The sequence below is a fragment of the Nelumbo nucifera genome, chromosome 3 (assembly GCF_055504915.1).
Source record: "Nelumbo nucifera cultivar China Antique chromosome 3, China Antique-T2T, whole genome shotgun sequence".
NCBI lineage: Eukaryota > Viridiplantae > Streptophyta > Magnoliopsida > Proteales > Nelumbonaceae > Nelumbo > Nelumbo nucifera.
In genome coordinates, this window is record NC_142651.1 from 86044969 (window position 1) to 86055571 (window position 10603).

The window sequence follows — 10603 nt, forward strand, 5'->3', positions numbered from 1 at the left end:
AAGTTCTCCAATAACTCAAGTCCAAATTAAATGGGCATTGACCATGCCCAATTCTACAAAACAAAGTCTAAATTCAATGGACTCAAGTGGGACCCACTAAAACAGTATAAAAGTCCTCAAATTATCTAGAAAGAAATCTGGATAAAAAGTTAAGATTGAGTAAATCCTATTCAAAATGGTTATTCCAACCTTAACTTTGCAAATAAGAAGAAAATCTTCTCTTAGCCACATGGGCCCCACAAGTTTAGGTTATTGGTTGAAACTCCAAGGATAAGCTTTCACCAAAAAGGTTGAGACCAACTAAGATTCTCTCAATCCACCTCTATAAAAGGGTTTTCATTCATAAGGAAAGGATCATTTTTCCAATTCACAAGAGATCTTTGGGAGAATAAGAAGTCGGAGACCTTCATATACAGAAGACCTCTAAAGTTCTTCATTGACAAAAGTTTTAGAGTTCTTCTCTCTACAAAAGACCGTTAAGGTGCAATTGCTACAAGATCTACAAACACCGGTTCGGGAGGAAGCTTCATCAACTCTTGGATTGAATCCTATACTTCCAGATCCATCGGAGAACAAGCTTTTCAAGTCCTCAGATTGAATGTTTAAAGAAAAAAATTGGAGGCTTTCTCATTGTAAAGAGATTGAATCTCAAAGAATTGAGATTTGTATCCTATTTTACCAAATCTCAAAAAATTGATATTTATCATCATTTTTAGACGAGAAATTTGTATTGACAGTTCCCAATGCACGGGGTGATATGCTATGGGGCGCTCTCCGTGGGGATTCCATTTAAACTAAGATGGGCATTCAGGCATGAGTTTGGTTGTTTTGAAGCTTTGTGTGCATGATGCATTAGCATGGATACGGGGTAAAAAAACTAAATTGCAATCACTATTAAGTGGGGTGATGTACGAGAGAAAAAAAAGCTTCAAAACAGCCCAGACTTTTTTTTTTCCCATACAGCCCAGACTATTAAGTGGGGTGATGTATCATGGAAAAAAAAAAAAAAAAGCTTCAAAACAGCCCATACTATTTTTTTTTTCCATACAGGCAAGCATTTCTTGTACTTTTTGGAGGCTTCAGATTATAACATTTTTAAAAGCAACTTTTAACGAAATGCCCAAAATAACTTGCTGGCTCAATTTTGTTTTCCTTGGCCCAAAGATGAAAGAAAAGCAAAAACATATCTAAAGAAAGCCTAAAAGTTGGTAACACTCGAAATAGCAACATTATCACATTTGGACAAAATCAGATGGTCAAATCAGTTTATCCATTCCATACTAAGGACTTCGGTTTTCACCAAAAAGTATGAATGGATTTAAAATTTTAAGCTTACACCACTTCTTTTAAACTTAAGATAGATGCCCATTTTTGTTTTTATGAGCCTTTGCAAATCGGAACTCAAAATATTAGTATCTCAAGCATATAAGCAATACAATTTTAAGATATATAGTGAAATATTCTTTAGGTAATCTGGCTGACCAGTCGCGAAGAGACACGTAGCGAAACTAAACTGTCTAATGACACCTGGCATCACATGGCGACATGTTGCACTTGACTAGGTCGGCCTAAGCTGACTAGCCAGACCTACATCTTGACCGAAGACTGGCGGACCGCTCCACGGCAGGGTGGAGCATATCACTCCCTGACTTGGGCAGCCCATAACTTGAGTAGCTAGTTGACCTCAGGTAGTCAAGCCCTTGATGGTTCCTGCTGGAATGGACCACAACCAATTCTAGGAGCTGATGCAGTATGTCCGGAGTATGGGGCGAAGTCCGAGTGAACTACAGTGTGGTTGTGGTGTTCGACCAGCTGACCTCTTGGTCTTTAGCCAAACTCTTCTACTGTTCCTCCACCTTGGGGCCGAGTCGACTCTTAACAGGATCATGCCTAGGGCGCCTCCTATGCTTGTTCTTCCTGGACCCTGACGTAGAAGCGGTATTATTGGACTTGACCGAGGTGGTCGCCTTACTGGTCTCCTCATTAGGGATGTACGTGGCGTCTCCTCATTTGTCTTCTAGTGGGAGCACCGACCTATTGATGTTTTGGTTTTGATTTTGGTTCTGAAGCAGCAGTTGCGTCTACAATGGCACCTGCGACGGAATTTGCCTGAAAACAGTGAAGCATTGTTTCTAGGACTGGACGTACACACCCGTGACCCGGCTCGGCCCGGTTATAATACCAATATTACAGTTAGGTTCTATGATTAAAAACAAAAACCCAAAAATTTTCTGTATTAAAGAGACGGACAATCAAAAAACCAGAACTGATAACCATGGTCTCTCTCTCTCTCTCTTCGTTTAATGAAATAGAAACGGTAAGCAGAATTAGAGAAATTGTTCCTCTCTCTCTCCCTCCTCTTTTCCCTTTTCTCTATTCTCTAGGGAGGTATTGACATCTACCTATAATAGGTAACGAAGCAAAAACAATTACAATAGAATCTGCAAAGTCGTCCCAATCACCATGGATAGGGTTCAGTTTCAACTGGCCCTCCAACTCTCCTCTTGCAGGTTGCAGCTTAGAGATGGATTCAGCCTTCCCTTGCATATCGGTTTCTTCAATGGGAAGATTATTTATGGAGCCAACGGCTTAGAGATGGTGTTTTGTAGCATTGAAGAAGGAGGAGGAAGAAAGAAAATGGCATAATTTGAAATTTAATGAACAATTAAGGATATTTTTGCTTTTTACATTTCATCTGTTAGATTTAACCATTGAAAGTTCAACAAGGTATGTATAAGTAGGTTTTGAAGAGATATATAAATAATTAATCCTATGTGTATAAGTTGTTGGGCCTCATAAATTTGGGCTTTGTGTGGTCTGCTATTGGGCCTATTGTTTCTCTTGATTTGGTATTTTATTTTTATTCCGTTTTTTGGGTGATTTTCTTGCGTGTGTATTTTTCTATTTTGGTGCTATTTGAACAGTGAACACAATGCTGCCTGAATTATTCCTTTGTATCCCTTGTTTGCATTTGTTGTCTTTGCGATTAATGTGGCCAAACTTTATTAGATTTTTTTAGTATTTGTTACAATTGCTATCTTTCCTTTTTTTTGGGATGTTTTTTGCTTATTTCCAGCTTTATGAATTCAGTGTTTTTACCTTTTTTTTTTTTTTTTTTTTGGCATTGAGCATATTTGCATCTGATTTAAGCTTCTATTGTCATTGCTTGCATTTGTTGGCTTTGTAATTAATGCTGCCGAATTTTTCAAGTTTTTCATAATATTTGTTACAATTGCCCACATATTTACAACCTTTCCTTTTTGGAAGTCCTTCCTATTTACTAGTTGCAATGTTAGTTGGAATTCAAATCAGCATTCCACAAGATTCCCCCACAATGTCCCACAACACATTCTCACCGTATCTGGTATTATCATCAAGAAATGTTCCTAATACATGGCAGGGATGTACTGTGGGATGTTGTGGGAGACTGATTTGATCTCTGTTAGTTGTGTAAACAAATTTCTCAGACCCGATACTATTTTTTGCTGAAGATTTTTGAGGTTTTGTTTATCTTCCAGAATTCTTTATATATTGTCAATGTTTGGCCACCAGGTTTTGCTTTTTTGTTTATGCATGTGCTCGCTTCTAACATTTGCTTCAATGGCAAACGACCATTTTTCTCAAGTGGCTGAATTAATTCCTGTTAGTTTGAATGTGCTTTTTTCCCCAAAATCTCTTGTACACATCACCTATTTTCTCATTTTGTTTATATTCTCTTGACTTTGCATTTTTTTTACTCTCTATTTCACTCTTAGCTTCTTTGTAGTTATTACTCTATTCTGTTCTTCGCTCTTGTCTTTTATATAGTTATTGCTTTCTCCAAGTTTATTAATAGAGGTAACATTGTATAATTCATGTGCTTTAATAGTGTTACTTGTCTTTTCATTATTCTAATTGTTTGTCTTATCTTTCATCTCAAGTTTCAGTTAACATTTTATTGCAACATTCTCCCCCTTCTCAGTTATACTTCACAATGGTAGCTTTTAGTGTAGTGCTTATTTTATTTATTGCTTTTTTATCCTTTTCTTATGTGCCCTATTATTGTTCTTCATTGTTTTTCTTCTATTAGTCCCTTTTTTCTCTTTCATTGGAATATGATTATCTTTTTTATTTGTGTATGTGTGGAGTGACGATGGGTTTCTCATTTTGTCCTACCTTGTACTATTTTTATCCATGACTAAAATTCCCTTGTGCTATTTGACTATGAATACATTTTTCATATTTTGGTAGAATTGCTTATTAAGGTCCTTTTGTCATTTATTTGGTCAACTACAATGGGACAATGGCTTTTATATAAAACAAGTGCATCAGAATTTCAAATATTAATTAATTCAATTGAATTAATGCTTCTACTCCTGAAGACTTGGGGAATTTATCCTAATAAGGTTGACACATGTATGTTGCCAAACAGTTGGAACAGATTTTATGAGCTGCTAAGGAACAGAATTTATCCTAACTGATTTCCAGTTATACCCCAGACCTTGAAGATAGATGTGAAAAACAAAAAAAAAATTATACAAAACTCCAAACTTGATTATGGTACTATATTAGGTGTTAAACCGGTTGTCTTTGGTGTCCAATCAGTGAGATTCATCATTAAGGGTCAAATACTTAGGCATATTGAGGCATTTTGGGAAATCACCTGAGTGGGTGATCATAGTGATAGGATCAGCCCCTTTGTCAAACAAAGTGAATATTAGGGTTTTAAACTCTCTCTGATGGAAACTTAAACTGCTACTAGTAGATTTCAACTGTATTTGAAATCTAATTTTGCAAAATGTATTTATACATTATATATACTACCATTTTATGAAAAATGTTTGCAAAAGGTTTTAATCTCGGGATCCATCTAAGAGTGTGGCATTGTACCTTGCATCTAGGGGAGAGGTTCTTCCCTATCGAGCAATGGTTTGATCATTATGAGCGAAGAAGTTAAGTGTAAAAGACCATTATAGGGTTGATTACCTGATGAGCTTTATCTCACTTAAACCCATTATCCTTAAATCTTCATAGGATGGTTGAATCAAATGATCATTTAGGTGTAAATGTAGGGCCTAGACTAAGCCCATGCTGATTGGCTCAGCAGTTCACTACTTTGAACAGTGAATTCAGTCTAGCCTCTTTTAGAGGTGGGGCTAAACCCTCATGGACTTGTATGAGACCTTTTTGGGGTCTTAGTGTCCCACGCCATACAATATCAGGCCCAAAGTGGCCATACAACTCCTGGGGACGTGAGCCTTTAAGGAAAATGGGCTAAGGCCCATTACTAATATGATTAGTTAAGCAGTCACGACCAAGGCTTGTTTTCTTCACTCTCTTGCTCTCTTTTCTTCTCTCTTCTCTCCCAAAAACCCTATCACGACCAAGGCTTTTCAAGAACTGATTTTGATCACTTTTTTTCTTCTAGTTTTTTGCTAAAAAAACGTTAAAGAATATCAAGCTCACTCATCCCACAACATCCAAGATAGTTGGATAGCAGATTTGTTGAAATCAGAGTTACTGAATCGGTTTCTCCTGTACACTACGCCATCTTCAGTTGGAGGATGATTTTGGGACTGATACTAGGCGTGAACTTCCACCTAGGGAGTTGTAATTTGTGGTCTCCATATCAGGTATAATCTCTTTTCAATTTGGTTTCAAATCTGGTCTGATTCAGTACAAGATCGATCATGTAATTCAGTTTTCAAATTTATCAGGAAATCGATTCCCGAAAGAGTAATAAAATTTTTTGAAAATTTGCCCAGCCATCTAGCATAGTTCAACCATCCATCTGATGGATTCTAACCTATTCCAACAGGCATAATCAACTTCCTTTCTTTTCTTCCTTCTCTTATTTGCATAAGTTCATTCTCTTTGCCTCCCTAACAATGTTGAATGAAACACCCTAACTATTAGTTCCATTTCTCTTCATTGTTCTTATTGGCATTAGACATCCTACATGTTATATTGGCCATGGCTCACAAGCATTGCTGATCTTAATGTCTTGGGTATGACAATAGATGGAAACATTAAGAACAATTATAACTATATGATTTGATTGCCTATAGATATATAGCTTTACACATTTGTTATACCATTTACAGTTTGGTTAATAGAATTACCAATTGATATGCTTCTCCCTTGTGGCTAGCACCCTCTCTCTCTCTCTCCTCATATAGGAAACGGGGGATGTAAGGGGTCTTCTCACCACAGAGCTCACATGTATCTCCACCTCTTCTCCTTTCTTACACACGTGCATATTTATTTTTCTAAATTAAATCATTAAAAACAAAACAAGTCAAAATTAAAACCCACATGGATCTTAATTTTCTCTCATAAAATCCATACTTGCTATCTCTCTCTCTCTCTAATAGTCAATGTTTGTCACGTCTTCCCTCCCCATTAAATCTCTCTCTTGCTCTCTCTAATAAAGTAGGGGTGTAAATTAGATGGATTGGGTTAGGTTAAGGGCCAACTTTAAATATGAACCCTAGCTTGAACCTAAAGTAATGTCAAAATCCAAATTGCCCCCCTAGTGCATGGGTGAACCAATCTTCTTCTTCTAAAAAAAAAATTAAGAAACCATTGCACATTTTCATAGATTACCAGGTCTCTCTCTCTCTCTCTCTTATTAATTTAATGTAGTTTTGTTTCATGGATTGTTTTGGCTTAATAATAAAATGTAGTAAGAAAGAACTTAACATGAACCTTTGGTTATCTTCGTCAGTTCATTTTTGAAATTGTTTCTAACTTTGTTATTGATCTCATGTTAAGCACTTTTTTTTTTGCTTTCTAGAGCTATAGAATAGGGAGTAGTGCATCCCCCCAATCCTGCTCGGGATTTTACTACAACTATGCAACAAAGTGAATGAACCTACAAAATGAGCCACCATTAGGTGGTTTATGTACTTCTCATAATATATAAACTATACAAAAAGGAATAAATTTGAAGCTCAATAACTAAAAAAGAAAAGAAAATTATGTTTTCTAATATTTTATATGTAAAGAACTAGAAATAAATAAAAATTTTGGTGAATCACTATTACTTCATTTTTTTCCCCTTAAAAAATACATTTTTGAACAACAACTCACCTGAACCTCCTCCTTTCATTTATCACACATGTGGTTATTTATTTTAAATTAAATGATTAAAAATATAAAAAATAAAATAAAACCCTCTTGAGTCTCATGTCTCTAATAAAGTCAACCATTACTCTCTTCAATAAAGACCATTCTTAAAACACACACACATGAGGGAAGGAGGAGGAGGATCATCCGGCATTCACCGGCGACAACAGCAGCAATGACAACAACAATGCAACATCCAAGCATCGAATCTCTCTCTGATCTCATAATAGATATGACTTCTCTGTGATCTCAATCTCTCTCTCTAGGACAATCTCAAATCTAAGATCATTCTTGTCTCAAGCCATCGTATTTGAATCTCCTCTGCCTCCTTGTTAAACCATGAACCTTTGTCTAGGTCAACGGTTCGACTACATGGCAACGACTCTTTGGGGTTAAGGGTGAAATAGAACTGGTTGCCTAAACAATTTTCGGGCTAAACGGTCAGACTATTTGGGTCAATGATGGTTCGAAAACACTAATCAAAATAGTTGAAAATATACTTTCATTTCTTGTTTTTCTTGATTTAAATTATTATATTTTCTGGTTCAAAGTATCGATATGATATGCCCGATATGGGGCGTATCATATCGTATTGTATCTTTTGAAAAAGATACGATCCAAAACACCTATTTCCAGGTGTTTCGAACCCCCAGTTTTTTTAATAATAAAAAGCATGCTAAAAGCTTCCCTAAAAACCAAAATTTGGAAAAAAAAAACTAAAAAAAAAGGTAGAGTTTCGTCTGTTTCTAAGTACCGATATAATACGACCAAAACTCATATCGTATCGATACTTTGAACCATGGATCCGATTGGATCTTCGGATCAGACCTACATTTCATTGAATCATATTCAAATCCGATCCGATCCATTTGCATCCCTACAAATATGGACCTTATCCTAAACCTAAATTTACGAACCAAAACCTAAATTGTGCCTAATTCTAAATATGGACCTTAGCCTAAACCAAAATTGATGATGAAAACCTAAATTTTCCAACCACAACCAATTTCCACCTAAATCTAAATCTAAACCAAAATTGACTCCAAAAACTAAAATTTGCCAACCAAACCCACTTCTACCAAAAAACCCAAATTGATGCCAAAAACCTAATTTCTATTAAGTCCATGCATTACATGAGTTTAGTTACTAGTTGTACAATATGCGTCAATGCATTATCATGTTTTCAACCTTGATCTAATTATGTCATCTTGCTTGTATTTTCCCCATTCATCATAAAATGGTATTAGTTTGGACCGTCAAATCTATACTATCATAAAAAGTATGAATGAGGGTATGGAATTTTTTTTTACTAAAATGTCCACATTTGTTATTTAGTTCATCTCTAATTATAAAGGTTAAAAATGTAATTTCGATTAATGCTTTTCACCTCATTTAATCCCCTCTCATTAACTCTTGTATTTAAGGGATTGACTCACATTCTCTCTTATTAAATCTCGTATTTAAGTTAATTTTTCACTAATAAATACTACTAATTAGATCTATGTCTAATACTCAAAAATAAAATCATTCTTTATCCAAATGATGACTAAGCAATTAAGTAACCAAACCAAATTGACCAACCCATGAAGTCATAGTTATGATAAAATTTTAAAATAGAAATAAATATAAAAATCTAGAAAAAATACACATTTATGATAATTTTTATTAATCAAATAAAAAGACATGTAATAAACAAGAAATATTTTTATTGATGATGAAAATAAAATACATAATCTAAAACTAACCAAAAATAAAATTATTTTCCTATTTAATGGGGTCAAATCTATCAACCTTTAATGTCATAGTTAAACAATAAAAATTAACAAAATACAAAAAACACAAAAATAAAATATATATAAATTTTACAAAAAAACATTTGGGCACATGTATAATATCACATTTTTAACATATTAAACAAAAAATAAGTGTAAATAATAGTATTATTTTTACACACAATACAAATTGAACATGTCTATAACTCCATATGAATAAAATTGTGTAACTTTCTTTTAACTAAAATACAATTTTTTTGAATTTAATCCCTATTTAATTGTGAAGTTTAAAATGTAGTTTAAACTACAATTTTCACCTCATTCAATTCCTTGTCTTTAAATCTTACTTTTTTTATAAATAAACAAAAAAGTATATACTAAAAAAATAAAACATTACAAAAAAATAGCCCAACCAAATAGGTAGACATGCCAATGATACTCAAAACTTTATAACCCAATATTAGGTGCTTGTGTAATCAAATTCAGATTTTGCAATTTACATCCGATTAATAGTGAAAAATAAAAAATACATGAATTTTATTAAAAATTTTGGATACATTATTCCTATCATTATCATCATCTAGAAATTGTCACATGCACACCTACTAGTAATAAAAAAGGAACCATTTGTCATATGAATAACTACATCCAAATACAACAAACAATTTTGATGAGTTGCATAGATTAGGAAAAAGTACCAACAAAATGCATTACACAACACAAGCGGAAACAAGAGAAGGAATGGTTTTGGGCCTTTTGGCACCTAATGGCAAACTACACAATGTTTGTCCCATCCCAATACAATAGATGGTATCTCCATTTAAGGGTGTTCACGGGTGGGGTTCGGTCAATTTGAGTCATTTTCTTCAACTAACACAACCTAGTCGATTTATTTATCAACTAAACCGAAACCAACTGCCCTTAAAGCAAAACCAACCCAAACATGAAGGGTTAGTTTGCGTCGACCCAATTTCCAAAGTTAAACCTCTCATTTTTTTTCTTTCCAAAATTAAAGAGTGAAGACTCCAACAATCCAATATGTACTTGCTAAATACATCAATACTTGCTAAGCAGAGACTGCTTAGTAATTACTTAAAACATATAAGGTGGTTTTAAAAAACCAATCAACCTAGATTGGGTAGAGCCGATCTTCATTAACACGACCAAACACCATTTGATGGGCCATTTTTTTACAAATAAATAATCGATCAATAGGCCCTCGTCTTCATTTCACTCATGCCGATATAATGCACAACAGTATGCGGACAGAACATGTGTCATTTAAGTTTCACTCGTACCAGAATCCGTCACACTGGTTGATGTCTGCACAATTGCTAATGATACTAATTAGCACCGGGGCACCCACACGACTTGCCAATGAAACAAATCAAAAGGGCTTGATTCTTGAATACACCATCTTTTTGCCGAGGAAAATACATAGCATTACTTAAGGAGACCTTACAATTCCATCTTGTACGGTTGTACCATGCCCTACCAAGGACCTCTCATTCTCATACTTCTCTAGTACTACTAGTATAATGCTGAAGCCTGCAAGAGCTTTTTGAAATCGGGAAAAAAACTACTTGACAGTTCACACCAAGGTTCAAACTTCAAAGTATCCTTCCGTTTTGACAGATATGTATCATTCAGGGACCCTTCCGATATAACCCTACAGTGGGTGTATCGGGGGTCTGACCGGTTCAGGGGATATAGGGGTCCTAGAC